The sequence below is a fragment of the Crocuta crocuta genome, unplaced genomic scaffold (assembly GCF_008692635.1).
Source record: "Crocuta crocuta isolate KB4526 unplaced genomic scaffold, BGI_CrCroc_1.0 scaffold7, whole genome shotgun sequence".
Lineage (NCBI taxonomy): Eukaryota > Metazoa > Chordata > Mammalia > Carnivora > Hyaenidae > Crocuta > Crocuta crocuta.
In genome coordinates, this window is record NW_027531904.1 from 752,600 (window position 1) to 773,639 (window position 21,040).

At 49.0% G+C, this 21,040-nt stretch overlaps 1 long non-coding RNA gene and 1 pseudogene across 3 annotated transcripts in view; one reads left to right on the forward strand and one right to left on the reverse strand.

Annotated features, from left to right (window-relative positions):
* The window catches only part of LOC144240133 (uncharacterized), a 145,304-nt gene that overhangs the window by 53,653 nt on the left and 70,611 nt on the right, over positions 1 to 21,040 (forward strand). The window contains exon 1 of one of the 3 annotated variants that reach the window (XR_013337610.1): positions 11,821 to 12,472. The exons of the other annotated variants lie outside the window; for them this stretch is intronic. This is a non-coding gene — a long non-coding RNA (uncharacterized LOC144240133). Of the gene's footprint in view, positions 1 to 11,820; positions 12,473 to 21,040 lie in introns of those variants that run through there. 3 annotated transcript variants of the gene reach the window in all.
* LOC144240142 (protoheme IX farnesyltransferase, mitochondrial pseudogene) lies at positions 1,090 to 2,394 on the reverse strand (annotated as a pseudogene).

Consider the following 21,040-nt stretch of genomic DNA (forward strand, 5'->3'; position numbering starts at 1 on the left):
TACAGGGAACTCGCACAAGTCCTGGGACCTGTCGCATCCCCACCAGGAATCCAACCCAAGCTTCTGGCTCTTAAAGCCATTGGACGTAGGGAGGCTAATTTCTGAATTTAGAAGACACCAGGAGGGAAATGACATTTTTTCACTGAAGGGACGAGAATGTGAGCTCTGTGACTAGCTAGGCTGCCTCACCTTTTTTTCCTAACTTCCCTTCTTGTTCGGTCTTGAGAAGCCGTGCAGCAAAGAGGCTGCTAATGGGCAGCGGTGGCCGAAGGGGGATAGTAATGGGTCAGAGCCGGATGGGCCACTGGTATGAAGCCCAGCACCATCCTTCCAGAAAGAAACGCTTCAGAAACCTCCAGTATTTTAAAGTGAGCCATAAAGACACCTTTGATTCCTTGGAGTTTTTTGAAATGCTTATGTGTAACGGGGGTGGCTAGGGGCTGGCAGTCCCATCTGAGATCCCCTAGGCCACCGTGTGGAATTCTCCCTTCGAATGTCAAGCAGCCGCACATCCTTGGTATCCTTTTGTTTGCGGGAATATGCAGTTGAGAATACATGTGAGAAAGCTGGATCGGGGCCCTGGCTCATTTGCAAGGAGGGCCCTCAGCGTGCATTTCTGCTGCCCTCAGGGGACCAGAGGACACAGAACTACAGATAGAGTGTCTGGCCACCAATGGGCATTGGGGCTGGTGGGTGGGGAACGTGTGTGTGCGCGCGCGTGTGTGTGTGTGTGTGTGTGTGACCATAAAGGATGAGGCGCACTTGTACATCCATGCAAGGAAGAAGAAAAACAATTTGGGGGAAGGGAAGTTGGAGAAAGAACATATAAAGACCCTTAGAGAGAAAAATATTCTTGTTCCAATCAACCTGAGCTAACCTGTTATTTGGGGAGCATTTTGGACGTTACCATAAAAGACAATCATTGTGTGATCCCTGAACACCAAATCATTTTGCAGCCGCCCAGCAGTCTCTCTTCTCCAGCTCCAGAATTACCAAAATATTCTTGTCCAACAGCAGAGGGGTAAACAAATTGCACGTCTCCCTGTATGTGTTTTGATTTTGATTTTAGTTCCACGTGCCCATGTGATTTCACCTCTGAGGCTGTCCCCTGGCACAGTTCCCACCTGGTGGCTGCTCATAGGTGAGCATGAGCGCGGGAGCAAGGGGCAAGTGCCAGAGGCTGCGAAAGAATGGCCTCCGGGAGCTCTTCCGGTCCACATCCGTTTAGAACCGGAAGTGGGGGTAGGAAATAGACAGATTGATGGGGGCGGGAGCAGGGAGATGATGGGGAACGTCCACGTGGTGACATCCAGGACGGGGAGTGGTGAGGACAGTCTGATCAAGGCCAGGCAGCACAGGGCGATGCACCTTCACAGGGCTGGCTGGGTGACCGACGTCATGTGGGAGCCTCGGGAGTCGTCTGTGGAGAGGCCCCAACTCAGGGCATTGAAATGGGGAAGCGTACAGAAGTAGAGGATTCCTCTCAGGAGAAATGTTCCAGCATCGAGGTCAGGTTGCTGCTGTCCAGCCCACGACGAGTAGGGTGGCACCAACAATGGCCCTGACCCACGTGATGGCAACGCTGGTCCTCTCTAACGGGGTACAGCAACAGGTACCACAGGAAGATGTGGAAGATCCCCAGCACTCCCGTGAGTGGGTCACCCCCTCAGGGAAGAAAGTCAACTTCTGGAACAGCACAGCAAGTGGCAGAGGACACAGCTCGCCACGGGCTCATCTGTCCACGAACCAGAGGTCTGTTTTTTTGTCGTATTCATGTTTGAATCCAGTGGCACTTCAGAAAACTGGTTGATGGAGTTGGTGGCACTGAATGCAAGGGCTGTTCCAATACAAGTAAGTGGGAAACAGTCAAAAGGTCGTGGAGCCAGTGCAAGGCCGGCTGAGAGCTGTGAGTTTGGTTTTGGACAGTCGAGCACAATTCCTGGGAAGTCTTCTAGATGCAGCTCCATTTCCCCCACCGCTTTTCATCTTTGGTCTCTCTCCCCACATCCCCTGAGCCTGTAGATCTCGAGGCCGGTTCGAGCTTCTAGCAATTCTTTTTTACATTTGGATAAAGATAGGCTGGGGGGCGGAAGAGGTCTCATTTCACAGATTGCTGCTCTGGCCTGACCCAGAGATGTTTTTTTTTTTTTTTCAAGGAAAGGAGATGCCCCTGGTCTTGGCATCCATTTTATTTGCTGGAGGAGGCCTCTGTCCTGTTGTGTGAGATACGTGGGCATGAGGAAGGTCACCCACTGCTCATTGGTGCTCCTGGAAAGATGCAAACGTGTGTAAGGGGATCCCTGCATTGCCTTTTTCTAGAGACCAGACACAGCCTCTGACCCACCCTGTCAGGAGGCGTGAGGAGAGAGCATGTGGGATGTGGCGGTGGTGCATGAGTTTGGCTGTTCCCTAGGGTCCCCGTGTCCTCTCTCCTCACGGCCGCTGGGCACTACCATCTTCCTTCCCCTGAACTTTTACTTTCAAAATTAATCTTCTGTACCCAGGAGAGGCAGACCATGTAGGGGAGGCAGCATGAGCCACTGTCCAAAGGCAGGCAGCACCCTGGCCTCCTCGGCAACATTTTCACAAACCATGTTTAGTCTGTTTTGCTCATAATCCCAGTCCCCTCCCTGGTGTTATTCTCACATGTGCAGGTGGGGCTGACCCAGGTCGCTGCTCATCCTCAAAGAAACTGGCTTAGTGCTTCAAAGAGAACAGTTAGAGGTGGTGGCCAGTGCCACCAGCTTGTTCCTTCCTGGAATCAGCATCAGGGACCTTTAGGATCTGAGTAGCCACCTAGCTTTACCATGTCCCAAGGAGTCTCATTTCCTGGGAAGTTAAGGGGCAAGGTCACAGAGGTCAGCGGGATTTAGTGATCAGCAGAGGGTGCATCGTTACACATCTCTTTTCCTGCTGGTAAAAGACATAAAGTTTCATTGTGGGAAATTTTTATTGTCAGGAAAAAGATCAAATAGCACAAGGATAACAATAAAAAGGGTGATATAAAGAGATTCTGGAAGCTTTTCTCCCCAGAAGTAATTGGGTCTTACTTACTTATTTTTCTTAAGTAGGCTTCATTCCCAGTGCACAGCCCAATGTGTGCCTTGGACTCAGGACCCCGAGATCAAGACTGAGCTGAGGTCAAGAGTCGGACGCTTAACTGAATGAGCCACCCAGGTGCCCCAATAGGGTCTTAAGTAAATTCCTCTTCCTCATTTTACTGCTGTATAACAAACCACCCCCAAAGCGTAGTGGCATCAATCAACCATTTTCTTATCCTCATAGATTCTGTGGGTCAGACGTTCAGACTGGGCACAGCCATATGGATTGTCTCTGCTCTATGATGTCTGGGGCATCATCTAGGAAGACTCAAAAGCTGGGGGTGACTTCACCGTTGGTTGGAATCATCTGGAAGGGTCTTCACTCACACAACCGGTGGGTGATTCTAGGTGATGGATGGACCTGGATGGACATCCAGGGACCTCTCCCTGGATGTTAGCTGGAACAAATCCATGTAATCTCTTTATATAGACTAGCTTGGGCTTTCTCACAACAGGGAAGCTGGATTCCAAGAGTGGGAATCCCAAGAGATACCAAGTGGAAATGTGCCAATGTCTTAAGAGCCTGGATGTGGTCGTAGCGTCATTTTTGCTGTATTCGTTAGTCAAGGACTAACAGAACCCCGATTTGGCATTGACCCTACATCTTGATTGGAGGAATGGGAAAGGATTTGGGAGCTCTGTTTTGAAACCTCCATGGTTCCCCAGATGACAGTGTAGCTCAGTGATTAGGAGCTGAGAGCCTGGGTTCATAGTTCAGTTCCATTCTTACCGGCCGGGTGATCTCAGGCAAGTTCATTGTGATAGAAACAAGTGTTCACTAGTATCTGTTTCTCTTCTCATCTTCCTGGGAGCACCAGTAGGCTCTTCCCCAACCCCTTGCAACAAGCTGGGGCTGAGAGACTGGTTTTAGCAGAAGTGGTGTGTGTCACACTGGGTTAAGGGGACAAAAGCCATACTTGCTCTCTCCTTGCTTGCTATCCTGATGCAGAGGATCAAGTGGCAACTCAGTGTAGGAGGTGGGGGAGTCACAATACAGAAGGAGCCTGGGTTCCTGAATGGCTGCTACAGTGAGTCCTTCATTTCATGCCTCTGCCAGCAGGGACATTGGGAAGAGGTGGGCTTGGAGTGTGTTAAGTCACTGAGGGTTTGGGTTTTTTGTGATAGCAGTTGGCCTACCCTGACTAATATATTACCAACCTCTTTGAACCTGTTTCCTTGCCTATAAAGTGGGGTGTTAGCTGCAGCTATCTCTGGGTGCCCTGCAAATTAAGTGAAATAATTTATTGGACAACATCTTGCACATAGTAAGTGCTCAATGGATGTTAGCTACAGGTACTAAGTGAATGTGACTGCCAGTTAGAAGACGGGCAGTTTTGTGTGTGGAAGGATTGTGGTCCAGAGGGAGTGGAACAGTGGGGTTGCCATCATCATCATGGTCATCATGCTCGTCATTGTCATTGTCATCAAGATGACACCTACTGAACACCTGCTTGGGCCAGGCTCTATCCTAGGGATGTGTCACCTGTCCTCATTTCAATCCATTGAGGCAGGTATTATTAATCTTGATGTCGACATGGGGACCCAGGGGCCCAGAGCTTCTGCTCAAGCTGTCTGAAGTCACAGGCAAGCTTGAAACCCAGGGCTCTCTGACCTCGAAGCCTGACTTATTTTACTGCGGGGATGACACCTCATGCATTTTGGGTAAATGTTACATGTATTTAAAGAAAAAAAAAAAACCCGAGCCCTCCACCCACCTGCCTTCTCACTGGGGAAGTGTCGTGTTTTCCTTTTGAGATTTTCCCTCTGTTTCAAGTTGTAGGGATTTGCTTTTGTCAGTTAAGCTTCTGGCAGATGGCTAGACCGGAAATGTGGAAGGGCCCTGCTTCCTTCCCTTCCCCCGGGGTCCTCCTGCTTTGCTGTTTGTTTGAACTCTGTAGGCTCTATGTGGAGTGGGTCAGTGGAGATGGGGGCTGGATCTCAAGAACAAAGCCCTTGTTTGAGTCCTGAAAGTCTAGCTTGAGCTTGAGGCCTCCTCTGAGCAGAGCGGATGTTTTGAAGGCCTCTCGGTGACATTGATAATGTGAGATGGGATTATAACACCAAGGTGGCTTGCTTTCTTCCTTCCTTCATCTCTTTCTTTCTTTCTTTCTTTCTTTCTTTCTTTCTCTCTTTCTTTCTTTCTTTCTTTCTGTCTGTCTGTCTGTCTGTCTTTCTATCTTTCTACCTCCCTCCCTCCTTTCCTTCCTTCCTCTCTTTTTTCCTTCTGTGTAACTTGCTGAAAGCAACTTGCAATTCCACAAGAATAAGAAAGGCCTGGTGAAGCCTTGTGCTGGAGCTCCATTTACTACATTAACCAGTGATTAATACCTCTAAACAATCGTGTGCAAATTGTTGCCTCTCTCTGCTCTTTGCAATATCAGTTTTAGTTTTAGTTTTAGCAACATACCCCGCCCCAAAGACCAGTAGATCTGTAAGTGTTGATTCAGTCACTGGCATTGTGGGGTCTCCCTGAACTACATTTGTGTTTCGTTAAGAAGGCAGTTCTAGGGGCACCTGGATGGCTCAGTGGGTTCAGCACCTGACTCTTGATTTCAGCTCAGGTCATGATCTCGCGGTTCGTGAGATCAAGCCCCACGTTGGGCTCTGTGCTGACAACGTGGAGACTGCTTGGGATTCTCTGTCTCCCTCTCAGTCTGCCCCTCCCCTGCTGTCTCTCTGTCTCTCTCTCAAAAATAAATAAATAAACTTAAATAAAAAAGAAGGCAATTCCACTTGTCACTGTTAGGTTGTGCCCACTTTCAGTTGTTGAACTGGTAACTGACGGGGGCTTATGGCATATTTTACCTACACTGTTCCTCTTCCGGCTCAGATAAAACTTTAAACACAGAGGCGCCTGGGTGGCTTGGTTAAGCGTCCGACTTTCGCTTAGGTCATGATCTCGCGGTTGGNCTCCCTGTTTTTATATTATCTTCCTTCATTTTTATCTCACAGGTAGTTTTTCTATCAAAGGCAATACTAAGGGCCAGATGGATAAAGCCAACGTCTACCCTTCAGATTATCTTTGAAATAGTTATCAATGTGTTGGGGAAAACATCCTTGGCCACTCGGTGCTAGAACAATGGGTAAAGTTGATTTCCTTCTAGAATATTATGAATATTATATTATTAGTATAGCATTATAGAGTATTGTAGAAATGCGTGCAATAAAACTTTGAGAACTATTTCGTTCTTTAAAAACGCTTTTAGAGACTAAAACACAAAAACCTTTGTGAAGACAACACTAGATGGCGCCAGAGAGCCAGAGAGGACACAGATTGCTTCCAGAAACAAGAAAGACCTGACTGAAAGGGGTGGCCAGTGGATGACAGAGATTATTTCTGAGAGCAATGCTGCAAAGCAGGGGCGCTAGCAGTCACCCCTGCACATCCTCACAGCTCGATCTGTCTTCACTAAGCCTTTTCACAAGCTTTTCAGCCCAGGTACCATCTTTTGGCCGAAACGTATGGAGGAGGCAGGTTGGTCTTGAGCAGCAGAGGGAGAAAAAAAGAGAAAGACAGAAGGAGCAGAACCGGACAGTGAGCCTGTGCCCCAGCAGTCCCTCTCGAGGACGCATGGCCACAGCCAAAGAGAGAGAGAGCAGGACAGCCATGAGGGAAGGCGGAGACGGGAAGGCCAGCCACCGGCAGGTGGCTTCTGCTCTCTGGGCCCCGAGGTTTTTGACGAAAGAATGGAGACCATGGTGTTGAAGAAATTTTGGCAAAATTTATATAACATAAAACTTAATGTTATATAACATATATATAACATATAATGTTATATAATATAACATGACATAACATATATATAACATTAAACTATATGTTATATAAGTTTATATAACATAAACTTATAGCATTTTAACTTATTTTTTACTTTTTCATTATAGCAAAATATAGAACATAAAATTTACCCTCTTAACTGTTTTTTTTTTAATTTTTAAAGCTTATTTATTTTAAGAGTGAAGCAGAGAGTGAGCAAGGGAGGTGGAGAGAGAGAATCCCAAGTAGGCTCTGTACTGAGAGCCAGATGCGGGGCTCGAGCTCACAGACCGTGAGATCATGACCTGAGCTGAAACCAACATCTGGACATTTAACCAACTGGGCCACCCAGACGCCCCGCCATCTTAAGCGTTTTTAAGTGTACAGTTCTGTGACATTAGCTACATTCACAATGTTGTGCAGCCCTCACCACCATCCCTCTCCAACCCTTTTCATCTTGCAAAGCTGAAATTCTGTACCCACTTGACATTGACTCAGCATTTCCCCTCCCCAAGCCCCTGGCAGCTGCCATTCTACCTTCTGTCTCTGTGAGTTACCTCATGTAAGTGGGATCGTACAGTAATTGTCCTTTTGTGTCTGGCTTATTTCACTGTGCATGACGCCTTCAAGGTTCATCCATGTTGTAGCACGTCCCAGAATTTCTTTCCTCCTTCGGGTCGAATAATATGCCATTGTATGGACATACCACAGTTTGTTTATCCATTCATCCATCCACAAATACTTAGGTTGCTTCTACCTTCTGGCTGTATGAATAATGCTGCTGTGGGCGTGGGTGCACACGTGTCTCTGTGAGTCTCTGCTTTCCATTCTCTTGAGCGTGTTCCTGGAAGGGGCACCGCTGGACCAAATGGTGATGCTGTGTTTACTTTTTTGAGGAGCTGCCATATTGTTTTCCATAGTGGCTGGACCATGTCGCATTGTCACCTGCGGTGCACAAGGGTTCCAAAGTCTCCACATCCTCACAATGCTGGGAGGGGCTTATGACGTATTTTAAGCATCCGACTTCGGTTCAGGTCATGATCTCATGGTTCGTGGGTTCAAGCCCTGCGTCGGGCTATGTGCTGACAGCTAGCTCAGAGCCTGGAGCCTGTTTCAGAATCTGTGTCTCCCTCTCTCTCTGACCCTCCCCTGCTCACAATTTATGAGAGAGAGAGACAAAGAATTTATGAGAGAGAGAGTGCAAATGGGGGAGGGGGAGAGAGAGAGGGAGACAAAGAATCTGAAGCAGCTTCCAGGCTCTGAGCTGTCAGCACAGAGTCTGACACAGGGCTCCAACTCATGAACTGTGAGATCATAACCTGAGCCAAAGTCAGAGGCTCAACTGCATGAGCCACCCAGGTGCCCCAATTTCTGTTTTTATTTTTGATCATAGGCATCCTAACAGGTGGAAAGTGGTCTCTTATTACGGTTTTGATTAGCACTTCCTGGAAAGATTAGTAGCCGCAGAGTCTTTCTGCAGCCCTGAGCTTGTGCAATGGGGCCTGGTGGGTAAGAGCATGGAAGCCGGGATGTGAGAGCCTGACGGAGAATTCCAGCACTCTCGTGTACCAGCTGCTCTGAGCCTCAGTGTCTTTATCTGTTGGGTAAGGTTCATAATAACTCCTTCCACAGGGGCCTGGCTGGAGGAAATCACCAGAGAAGAGACAGAGAGATCTCAGAACATGGACACCTGGGGGGCTCAGTTGGTTGAGTGTCCAACTTTGACTCAGGTCATGATCTCACTGTTCGTGGGTTCGAGCCCACTTCGGATCCCCTGTCTCCCTCTCTCTCTGCCCCTCCCCTATTCACGCTCTCTCTCTCTTGAAAATAAATTAAACAAAAAAATTTTTAAGGTAAAAGAGAAAGCTCTCAGAACGGTTCTTAGCATACAGTAAGTGCTCAGCAACAGTAGTTACGTATACAGAAGCCCAGTGCATAAAGCACTTAACCAGGATTGATGTAGCCTTCCAGGCCCCCTCCTTACCACCTGCTCTCCCCCAAATGGCTGACATGCTGTCCCTGTGTGAGGCATCTTGGGCAGAGAGGAGCAGAGAGGAGCCCCCTTGCAGCATGGCACTGAGTGGTCCCTAGTGCCCCTCTCAGTGCTAGAGTTCAAGGTTGTCTCTGGAGCTCACTGAGCCACTTCCCAAGTCTCAGTTAGAAAAAATAGCATCACTGGAATTATTGCAGGACCCTGGGAAGCCATTCGAGGCTCTTGGTCCACATCCATTCTTCCTGCTGCTGACCCCTGTGTCAGGGTCTCCACCCTGAAGGCTCAGTTAGGAACAGACTGAATGGGACACTTGGATGAGCCTGGAGCCACCGTCGGCCATGCTCAGCTTCTTCTGGGAGGGACTGCTCCTGGGGGCAGGAAGGTCTGCTGCCTCTGGGAGTATGAGCCAGTGGGCTTCATCAAGAGGCAAAGGGTGTCAGTATTGAGGACACGGAAGAGTGTTTGGAGGAAATGCGAGGCCTTGAACTTCATTCAGTGCATTCGCCCTCTCACCATTTGAACAGAGCAGGAAGGATTCTGCAAGGGGCACCTGGGTGGCTCAGTCGGTTAAGCATCCGACCTTGGCTCAGGTCATGATCTCACGGTTTGTGGGTTCAAGCCCCGCGTCGGGCTATGTGCTGACTGCCAGCTCAGAGCCTGGAGCCTGTTTCAGATTCTGTGTCTCCCTCTCTCTCTGACCCTCCCCTGCTCACTCTGCCTCTCTCTCTCAGAAATTAATAAAACATTTAAAAAAATTTAAAAAAAAAAAAAAAAAAAGAAGGACTCTGCAAGAGAGCACAAGTGCACCGAGAAGTCAGGAAGCTCGGGAGGAGAGAGAGGCCAGGGCAGGACACGGGTCCCTTTACCTTCCAAGGAGCGGGTGGTGACTCTGCAGGATGACAGGGATTTGGCTCCCCACCCGGAGTTGCTGTTTGGTGTGGCGGGGAGGGGTGAAGTGGGGGTGCAGACTATGCGGTAGGAGTAGAGAGGTGAAGGGAAGGGCTGGCTCGGAGGCAGGGCAGAGACCAGGCTTGAGCTGGTGAGATTTCAGATGGTGCCAGCGCTGCCTGGGGTGGTGGTACCGCGAAGAGATTCTCCCCGGGGGAAGAGTTGCAGCAGTAGGTTCCTCAGTCATCTGCTGAGGAGTGGGGCCTGGAAGACCCTTTCTGGCACGCAACAGAGCATGGTTTATTGAGCACCGGTTTGGGTCCTAAGAGGCCCGGTAGTGAAGCAGTCAACCTAGACTCCAGTCGGGGTCACGGGGACTCAGGCAAGCCTGGTCAGGGAGTACAGCCTGGAGGAGGTGATGTGTGAGCTGGGCCTCGAGGGAGGCAGAGGAGTTTAGATGACCCATGGAGCAAGGGGCAGAGGTGGGACAGAGGGTGGCCAGGGGGTCTAGGTGTAGGAAGAAGAACTAGTAATGCCAAGCTCTGATGGTGAGCAGCGGTGTGGGAGGCTCTGAGAACCTCACATGGCGGGAATCTAAGCTTGCCTGTGGTGGTTGCGTAGGTATAGTTTGCAGTTGAAGAAGGAAGGGCAGGGGCCAGATCGTGCTAAGCCTTTTATGTCTTCTAACCCTGGCGAGGGGGTTTGAGTTTTATCTTGAAGACCATGGGAGCCAGTGGAGGGTGTGAAGCAGAGGGGTGACATGCTAAGACACACCTTTTTGGTAAAGGACTCTGTGAAGCCTGGATGGGTGGGGGCAAGGCGTGAATCGGGTGCCAGTATTGCCCTCCTCCAGACCGGGCTGACTCTATTCCCGGGTAGAAGTGTTGATCAGAGCTTAGGCAATGGGAGCAGAAAGGAAAGGAAAGGAAAGTGCTTTTTTCCCCATTGTACAACTTTAGGGAGCACCAGTCTCACAGACCACGGTGTGAATGATAGACCTTAAATTGGACAGTGCACATTCTATACAACCCTATATGGCATCCCTGAGTAAAAAGATTGAAGACTAAAGTGGATCAAGAAGATAAACGATGGGGGTTGAATGAATGTGAGGGAAGGAGTAGAGAGGAGTCAGAGATGAGCCCCAGGCTCCTGACTTCACTATGGGATTAGGGGGCATTGGGGTCATTCATTGAGTCAGAGGACACAGAAAGGGAGCAGATTTGAGAGACATGTCTGGGATAAACCAGAAAGCAGTGAGAAGCGAGAGACTGTGGGTGTGGACACAGAACGCCGGAGAGCAGGGACTTTTCCACCTCGCGGCTCCTGGCTCCTCGCTGGGCACGTGGTGGCCTCTCCCGACACACCAGGGGCTCCTCCGGCTCCTAATGGCAGTTAGCATTAGTGTTCGGAGTGGTGGATAGCTTTGGGGTCAAGAAATAGCAGCAAAGAGAATAAATTCTGTACAAGAGCCCTCTAGGGACAGCCTACATCGTCTCCATGGTGACTGCAGACAAACAGAGAACCCAAGAGGGTATCGGGTCATTATGAGGTCACTCACACCACCTCCAAGACAGATGCCTGAAAGGAAAACCCAGAAAAACCTGGTGGTGGCACTGAACTCAACCACTTTCTTTCTTTTATTATTATTTTTTAACTGAATACAATCAATCTCATTTTGTGCGTAGCTAGGCATCGTGGGGAGACCCCAGGATGAGCCACCCTTATGAACCTGGGGTTTGGTTCATCAGCCTGGGAAGACACAGTTCCCACCTCCTGTTTGTTTGTTCATTTGTTTGTTTTAAGTTTATTTATTTATTTTGAAAGAGGGAGAGAGAGAGAGGGAGAGAGAGAGAGAGGGGGAATCCCAAGCAGGCTTCAAGCTGTCAGCATAGAGCCTGATCAGGCGTTCGATCTCATAAACTCTGGGATCGTGGCCTGAGCCAAAATCAAGAATTAGATGCTTAACCAACAGCTCCTGAGGTGCCCCCCCTGCCCGACTTCTTGTTTTTATTCAGGGAAGTTGCTCAACCCCATACTTTCCCCAGGGTCACGAACTCACTGCTTTCCAGAGAACACTAAAAGCATCCATGAAAGAGAGATTGCAGATTTTGTTGGCCATGAACCTCAAAGATGAATTTTCCTATCACATTTTATGAGTGTGGGTTTTAAAGCCTCCATAATACAGGAATGCCCCTCTCCAGTACCCGTGAACTTCCTCCTAAGGTGATGATTTGGGCTGGTAATTTGGCCAGGAGAAGGCCTTGGATGGTACTGAATCACGTAGCATATGGAACTGATAGAGATGATTATCTTTCTTTTTCCCCCTCATGGATAGCAAAGGAAAGATTTTGCTGTTTTCCTTGAACTTCTTAGCCCACAGATGGGCTAGAGTGGGGATCCCAGGCAGGCAGGAGATAATGTGGTCCCCAACAGTATTCAAAGACCCTGAGGGTTAGGAAGAACAGATTTAAGGTATGAATTTTTTAAAATGTTTATTTTTGAGAGAGAGAGAGAGAGAGTCAGAGACAGAGTGTGAGCAAGGAAGGGGCAGAGAGAGAGGGAGACACAGAATCCAAAACAGGCTTCAGGCTCTGAGCTGTCAGCACAGAGCCCAACATGGGGCTCGAACCCATGAACTGAGAGATCATGACCTGAGCCAAAGTCCGATGCTCAACCGACTGAGCCACCGAAATGCCACATAAGGCGTGGATTTTGAAGGGACCTCCAGGAGCGGTAGGTGATGATATGAACAAAACCGTAGATTGTTGGGGCTGGACAAAGCCTTTGGGATTGTCTGCCCCATTTTGTTAAATTTGCAGATTGGGCACCAAAGCCGGAGGTTTTACTCAAGGTTATCTGGAGGCCTCTAACACTTAAAAATAATTCTTTAATTTACAAATCGGAAAGTTTTTTTTTTTTTTGGTTAAGTGGGGCAGTTAAATGAAACACAAGCCTCCATTTGTGGCCTAATAATAACCAAAAGTTTTCTCCTGCCCTAAATTAAGAATCCTTATTAACGAATTGGGCTTTTGTTTGCAAGAAGGCACAGAGCATGGCCTGTTTTCTCCCTGCCTGGAAGGATGGCAGCAATTACAGCTCACAGCTTAGGCAATGACTTTCTGGAGGCTTCTCCGTGCTTATAAGAGATTAGAGTCACTAATGAGACATTAATGGGCCGGCTCCCAAACTTTAACTAGAGTTCACTTCTGCCTTTCCTGGAAGAAGTGACGAGAATTTCCCCCCCTTCCCCCAACCTGCGGTGGTAAATTCAGGCCAGACCCTGGTGCAAGGAGCAGATTTGCAAAAGCGGGGCCGTCTAATGCCCGACCACTGTGGCAGAATGACTTCTCCAAGCAAGGGACACAGGAGCCCCGGCCAATGGGCGAGCATTTGATACGCTGCGGAAACCTGATTCTCCGCCATGGGCCTGGCCGTGTGCTTTTTCTGCTGGAGAATGCCTGACCTGAAAACGATCTGCTCGGTCCTATTTCTGTTCCCCCAGCTTGGCCTCGGTGTTAAGAGTGCTTCTCTCCTCGTCACCGTGGACATTTGCTTTGAAACGCCCGGGGGGGCGCCTGGGTGGCTTAGTCGGTTGAGCGTCCGACTTTCGCTTAGGTCATGATCTCGCGGTTCGTGGGTTCGAGCCCCGTGTCGGGCTCTGTGCTGACTGCCAGCTCAGAGCCTGGAGCCTGTTTCAGAGTCTGTGACTCCCTCTCTCTCTGACCCTCCCCTGTTCACGCTGTCTCTCTCTCTCTCTCTCCTAGAAATAAATAAAACATTGAAACGCCCCGGGACTTGCTGCCCACCTCAAGCCTGCTGTCAGGACCTTGGTGGGCTTCTTTTTTTTATTTAAAAAAATTTTTTTAAATGTTTTATTTATTTCTAGGAGAGAGAGAGAGAGAGACAGCGTGAACAGGGGAGGGTCAGAGAGAGAGGGAGTCACAGACTCTGAAACAGGCTCCAGGCTCTGAGCTGGCAGTCAGCACAGAGCCCGACGCAGGGCTCGAACCCACTAACCGCGAGATCATGACCTAAGCGAAAGTCGGACGCTCAACCGACTAAGCCACCCAGGCACCCCAGGACCTTAGTGGGCTTCTACTTGGAGGGTGGAGAAACACCGGCCCTGACCCTCCAGGGTGGGTGGCCCAGGGGAGCGTGGGGTCTCACAGAGGCTCTCTCTCTGAGTAAGTTCTCCCTTAGGCCTGACAGAACATCTATGACCAATGGGTAAATAGATGCTGTTCTGGAACCTGAGAGCCACAAAATCTGGCCTGGGCGTGTGTATGTGTGTGTGTGTGTGTGTGTGTGTGTGTCTCATCTGCACATCTCTGTGCTGACCGCTGCTCACCCCTCATTTGTCGGTTTAGCCCGCCCTCAGTGATAACAACTGTCTTAGTTTGGGGTCCCTCAGAAGGAACTAGAGTCTAAATGGTTTATTTGAGGTGGGGGGGCAGAGTTCAGGGGTGTGTGAGAGAAAGGGAGTGACCCCGAGAGCAGCTGGGAAGCCGCTGTTGCTGTGGGCACTTGGGGCATCGTGCGCCTGATGACCTCTGGAAGCCCCCACCAGCCTCCTCAGGGGCAGAGAAGCTGCCTTCTCTGTCACCAGCTCCTGTCCTGCATTGCTTCAGGGCTGTCCCACATTCAAGGATGGAGTGGGCTCCTCGCCCTTGGCAGAGAGCCCAGGCAGTCACGGGGGAGAGGCATTTGTGTGTTCCGGAATGGGTAGGTGACCCTGGGTCTTCCCCGTGACTGTGACCAGGGTTTGAGCCTCTGCTGTGTGACTCTTCTTCGGGAGGAGGAAGGAAGAGAGTCAGCAGCTTGCTCAAGGTCACGCAACTTGTACAGTGGCCTGTCTGGCTTCAGAGCCTGAGCTGCCTTGCTGGTGTCTTCTTTGAGGTGTCCTATCTGGCCTCAAGCTCAGTGCAGTTGGCCTTGGGGACATCTCTTGTGAGCTGCTTCCCTAGGGGAGTTGTAGTACTTCTCACCTTGGCTCTAAAGGGCCATGTGTTAGACACTCCAGCAGCACAGGGCAGGGTCACCGCTAAGCCCACTCTTCTCGTGAGGTCGAGAAGTCTGCCCAAGCCCTCGGTGGAACGGGCTCCCGACTCACTTGAGTCTCCAGTGTGTCTTCACCGTGTTGGGGTGTGGTGAGGTAGCCACTCTATCCACCGCCAGGCGAGTGTCAATTGGGGACCTCTCAGTGGCGTACAATGTGGTTAATGTCCATCAAAAATTACAGATGCACATGGCCACATGCCCAGTAAGTCTACTTCTGGGAGGTTACCATGCAGCTACACCTGCACATGTGTGAAATGGTTTATATAGTTGAAGGGTCCCAGCAGCATGGTCTATGCTTGTAAATGATTGGAAATCACCTAAATGACCATCAGTAGGGGCCTGGCTAAAGCAGGTGTGGGATGTCCGTGCAGTGAACTCCCAGGTAACCAAGGAAAATGAAGTGGGCTGCGTATTTATTTGTTAGAGAAAAAAACCCCTAGGGGCGGAACTGGGTGTGCAGTGTGCTGTAATTTGTGTGAAGAAAGTGTGTGTGTTTGATTGCTTTTGTATGTCTCTGGCAGGAGACCCAGCATTGATTGCTTCCGGAGGGGTCCTAGGAGGCCAGGTGGGAAGGAGGCTCTTTCCGTTTACTGTTCAGAATCTTTCAAATGTCAGATCATGTGGATACTGGCTACCTACTCACAAGTAAATACCATTTAAAAAATATTTAAAATCAGTGCGTTCTTTTTGTTAAATCATATTTCACTCTGAAATCCCCATTTCCCCATCTGTAAAATGAGGGAAGTCATATTTGTTTTAGAGAGTGATGCCTTCTCTCTAAATGTCTGTTCCCTTTATCGCGCTTACTGCTGCTCTGATACATTTAACTTCAGGAGCGCTGACTTGATCTGATTCCGCTGCTCCAGGAAAGGAACCATAAGGACAGAAATTGGGTATCACTTGTTCACCCCGCTCTGTCTCTGGGACCTGCAATTGGTGGGTGCCAAACAGAAATATTCTTTGGAATAATAAATGAGCGAACGCACTTTGCTCATGAGAACACGCTCTTTGTCTTTGTTACTATTATTTGTAGCATCGAGAGGAAGCTGGGTGTAGAGGCTCAGGTGGTTTAGGTTCAAATTCTAGCTCTGACACTTATTAGCTGTGTGACCATGGGCAAGTCACTTAACCCTTCTGTGCTCCAGTTTCCTCATTAGCAAACTAGGAGCTGTGAAAGTACCTAACACATAGGGTGGCTGTGGGGATATGAAGAGTTCACACATGCAAGCACTTGAAACAGCACCTGGCACTCTGTACATGTGAGGTATTATTATTTGCCATGATTTTGATACTTTTCTCTTTATAAATACTTATTTCTATGATTCTGGCAAAACTTTTTTTTGTTTTTTTTAGAAAGAGAAATAGAAGGAGAGAGAGAAAGAGAGAGACAGAGAGAGAAAACAATCGGGGGAGGGGAAGAGAGAGAGGAGAGAGAATCCCAAGCAGGCTGCACGCTCAGTGCAGAGCCTAATGTAGGGCTCGATCTCATGAACTGTGAGATCATGACCTGAGCCGAAATCAAGAGTCAGATGCTCAACTGACTGAGTCACCCAGTTGTCCCGAGGCAAAACTTATTGTAGAATTTGGGGAGACCTTTACATTTTTTTAAAACATTTATTTATTTTTGAGAGACAGAGAGAGACAGAGTATGAGCAGGGAAGGGGCAGAGAGAGAGGGAGACACAAACCAAAGCAGGCTCCAGGCTCTGAGCTGTCAGCACAGAGCGCAATGTGGGGCTCGAACTCATGGATGATGAGATCATGACCTGGGCAGAAGTTGGACGCTTAACCAACTGAGCCACCCAGGAGCCCCTTGGGGAGACCTTTAGATCACTAGGGATACTTCTTTGCTTGTTCCCATTCTCTGAGTGGTCTCTCTTATCTTTCCAGAGAAGACCATGGGGAACAAAGGCTCCCTAATTCAGGGGAGAGTTGGCCTCCAGGTTGTGGGGGGGATTGTATGCATGTGTTGGGGGGGCTCTTTTGTTCTTTTCTTTCCCAGCACCTGAGGCCGTCCACAGTCCCCAGGAACCCCCTGGGCTCCACGTTAGCCTTTCCGGTGAGGCCACGCCCTCCTCATGTCCCCCTGGTGCAGGTAGGTGGGGTTTGTGAAAGTCCCAGCTCTGGTTAGCCGTTCAGCCTATCCCTCCTCCCCCAGGCCCCCGGGGGAGATGAAGTCACCCAGGGGGCCTGGAGAGCAGCAGGATGCCTTGGAAACCTTCTGCTTTCTGCTTGAGCGGCTGTGAAGAGACTGTTCTGCTACCAGCTTACTGATTGTTATTGGGGACAATTGTGGCTGGAGGTCACTTGGAGGCCGCATGGAGACGCACAAAGGATGTGGAAGTGGGGTCTGACCTGCTCAGGGCAGCCCCATGGGGAGTGGGTCTGAATCTGTGGGGAGCTTGGCCAAGCGGACCCAAGTGCATTGGGAGAGTGGCTTTTGAGGACATTTTGTCGGCATCTGTCTGCCTCCTGCTGGGCTCCTGCCTGTGCTTTTACCCCCTCTCGTTCCTGAGTGTTCGAGTGTTCACCCCCCTTTCTGACAGGTGGCGGGATGTAGGGACGGCCTGTGGCCCTCGTCCCCCAGAGCACCTTTCATTCCATGGCTTGCACTATAGCCACTGTGCATCAGGGTGGTTCTGGAAAGTTCTCTTGCCGCTGGGAGGCCGGGTGCTGGTGGGAGATGGCTCATTACTGCCAGGCATTCTCCACGGAGTTCTCTGCCCATTTGAAGCGTCTCCCTGAGATGGTGCCGGCTACCTCAGGTTGGCTCATTGGAACTTGAACAGGTGGCCGTGACAGCCAAACTTGGAAGACGGCAGGAGCTGTGCGCTCCAGTGCCTGGGCTCGGGGGCTGGAATTACTCTCCTCTCTTCTCAGGAATCTCTACCCACATTTGCTTTTCATTGTGTTTCCTGACACAGGATAGCGTCTTATCACGGTAAAATGAACCCTTGGTGTTTATGCCGCCCCCCCCCCCCACGTTGCTCAGCCATATGGAAACAGCAGTAAACAAAATCACCACTGTTCCAAAAACTGAGGACAGGGACAGTAAGGTTGACAGTAGCATGAAGGGGAGAGAAGAAACCCAACCTCTTCAAATCTCAGGATTTAGCTCCTTATCTGCTGGATCCTGGGGGTGGGGGGTGGGAGGGACAGGATGGAGGAAGAGCCAGAATGCCTACCCGTGGCTGTTTCCCTTTGTTTCCCAGTTCCTCATCCTGCAGGGGTCATAAAAAAGGAGAAAATTTCCAGGACTTGATTTTCCAGCCCTTTAAAATAGGAAACCAACCAACCAACCAAACAAAAACCCCTCCCAGCCTCCCTTCTCTGCACCTTACCTCCGAAAAGCAAACCGGAAGTAAGGCCTCACGCTGCCAGATTGCAGACTGTATCTGGCTTGCTGTTGTGTTTTGTCTGGTGCACACAATATATATGCTATTATTATTTTTAATTTGGGCCAACATTTAAACATTGGGGGATTTCAAATAATGATGCAGAAAATCTGGAACCATGAGGTTGCCTTTGTTGAGTTGGCTGGTTTCTGACCCCTGGAGGCATCTAATTGTGCCATTTCGGGTGTAAAACACCTGGCAACCAGCTCTCCTGACGGTGTTTTTCTGGATTAAGCTTTCTGGAGCAGTGGGAACATGGGCCCGGCGTTCTTAGTTTCTTCTTCAGATTTGTCTCACCCACTCAATCTTGACTGGCTTTATTAACCCTTTTTCTGTATTCATGTTAAGCCTGGCAGGTAAGCTTCCATTTGAAGTTAAAGAACTTTGCTATTTGATATTAAATTAGCAGGCTTTGTAAATTTATGAATATTCTGATTTGAATGATTTTGAGTAAGTGGAAACTGTGAGTTTCAGGTTTGTTCTCTAGCCATGAGCCATGTCGACTTAGTCATTGTTTCCAGGAATGTGTCTGTTTCATCCACGTTGTATTTATTGACGTAATTGTTGCCCTAACATTTCCTTGTTATCCTTTTACTGTCTGCAGCATCTGTAGTGATGTCCCCTCTCTCATTTCTGATATTGGAATTTGTGGGTTTATTTCCTTTTTTTCAATGTTTGAACTAACTTAATGACTCTTTTTAAAAAATATTTTTAATGCTTTATTTTTTAGAGAGAGAGAGAGAGAGTTTAAGCAGAGGAGGGGCAGAGAGAGAGACACACACAGAATCCAAAGCAGGTTCCAGGCTCTGAGCTGTCTGCACAGAGCCTGACACAGAACTTGAACTTGTGAACTGCAAGATCATGATCTGAGCCAAAGTCGGACTCTTAACCTACTGAGCCACCCAGGTGCCCCTTAATGGTTCTGAGTATAGCTATGGTTTGACTGTGTCCATGTATTCTTTTTTTTTTTTTTAAGTATTTTTATTTATTTCTAGGAGAGAGAGAGAGAGACAGCGTGAGCAGGGCAGGGTCAGAGAGAGAGGGAGTCACAGACTCTGAAACAGGCTCCAGGCTCTGAGCTGGCAGACAGCACAGAGCCTGACGCGGGGCTCGAACCCACGAACCGCGAGATCATGACCTAAGTGAAAGTTGGACGCTTAACCGACTAAGCCACCCAGGCACCCCTGTGTCCATGTATTCTATGCCTATCTATACTCTTAGATTCTCTCCATTGCCTCCTTTTTTTCTGAAGGCACCAACCACCTCCTGGACCATACTGTAGCCAGCACCAGGGCCAACCAGTCATCTGCCCTGAGAGAGCTGGGCCCTCCTCTTCCCTGTGCTCTGCAGCTGGGCCAGCCAGCCATGGGTCTGAAGTTTTCTGGTTCTTCCTGCCACTTTTGGACTTGGATAAACAGAAGCACCACTGTAGTTACGGAGTCTGGTATCTGCAAGTGGAGGGGAGGGTCACCCTGTGGGGTAAACATTGACTCATGGGAAACAGGAGATAGGAGTGAGACAGGTCCTTGCTAGGCAGAGTTGAGTAAGGCATTGAAGGTGCAAAGTAAGGAAGTGGCAGATAAGCTTCCATCCACTGTTCTTGAGGGTCAGTTTCTCCTTGTAGCCGACCTTGTGTCTTCACGTGTGAAGTGAATCCAGCTGCCTAGTGTCCTGTTGTGTCTCGGTGGCTTGTGGTGAACAGAGGCAGCACTCTGTAATGTTCCTCATTCCTCTGATCCTTTCCCCTTTTCCTCATTCTTAAAGTCCGCAGATACTATCCCCCCAATAGAGTGTAAATGTCTTAATTCTTGCCTCGGGCTCTATTTCTTACAGGATGTGGACTAAGATTGTGTGAAAGTCTAAAGATAACACTAGATGAATTTCACTTCTATTTTGAATTCTTACCTTTTAATGAGATATTGTAGTAGAAAAAAATCACTTGGTTTTTTTTTTTGAAAAAGAAAAAAAGAACATGCCATTCATTGATGTTCATAGGCTGAATCTTTGATATATATGTCTTAAGGGGCACCTGGGTGGCTTAGTCAGTTAAGCGTCTGACTTTGGCTCAGGTCATGATTTCCTGGTTTGTGGGTTCGAGCCCCATGTAGGGCTTGGTGCTGATGGCGCCAGAGCCTGGAGCCTGCTTCAGATTCTGTGTCTCCCTCTCTCTCTGCCCCTCCCCCACTTGCGCTATGCTTCTCTCTCTCAAAAATAAGTAAACATAAAAAAAATTGAGTGATTATTTAAGAATTGGGAAATTTTATGTAAGAACCTAGATTTTTTTTTTTTTTTACTTCTTTTGGAGCAGGGGAAAATCTGCAATATAGGCCAATGATCAGCTGATTTGGGGATCAGCTGCCCCCTTTAGATGGCATACCGGCTGGATGTGGTCCCAGCACTCCACGGTGATGAATACATTCCTACCCATGTTCCCCCTCTCCTCATCTATGGAATGTGCTGCCTTCTCCTAGGCACTTGAGTTTAACATCTCCAGGGTAAAGGGAAATTCAGCTAGAAGTCTTGTTGGGATAGGAATTGCTTCTCAGAAGGCTTCTATAAACTGTGGCTAATGGCTTCTAGATTGCTGAATCATCTGGCTCAGTTAGAAGTGCTCTTTGGGGGCACCTGGGTGGCTTAGTCAGTTAGGCGTCCGACTTTCGCTTAGGTCATGGTCTCATGCTTCATGGGTTCGAGCCCCACGTCGGGCTCTGTGCTGACAGCTCAGAGCCTGGAGCCTGTTTCAGTCTGTGACTCCCTCTCTCTCTGACCACCCCCTGCTCACGCTGTCTCTCTCTCTCTCCTAGAAATAAAACATTAAAAAAAAAAAAAGAAGTGCTCTTTGATCGACG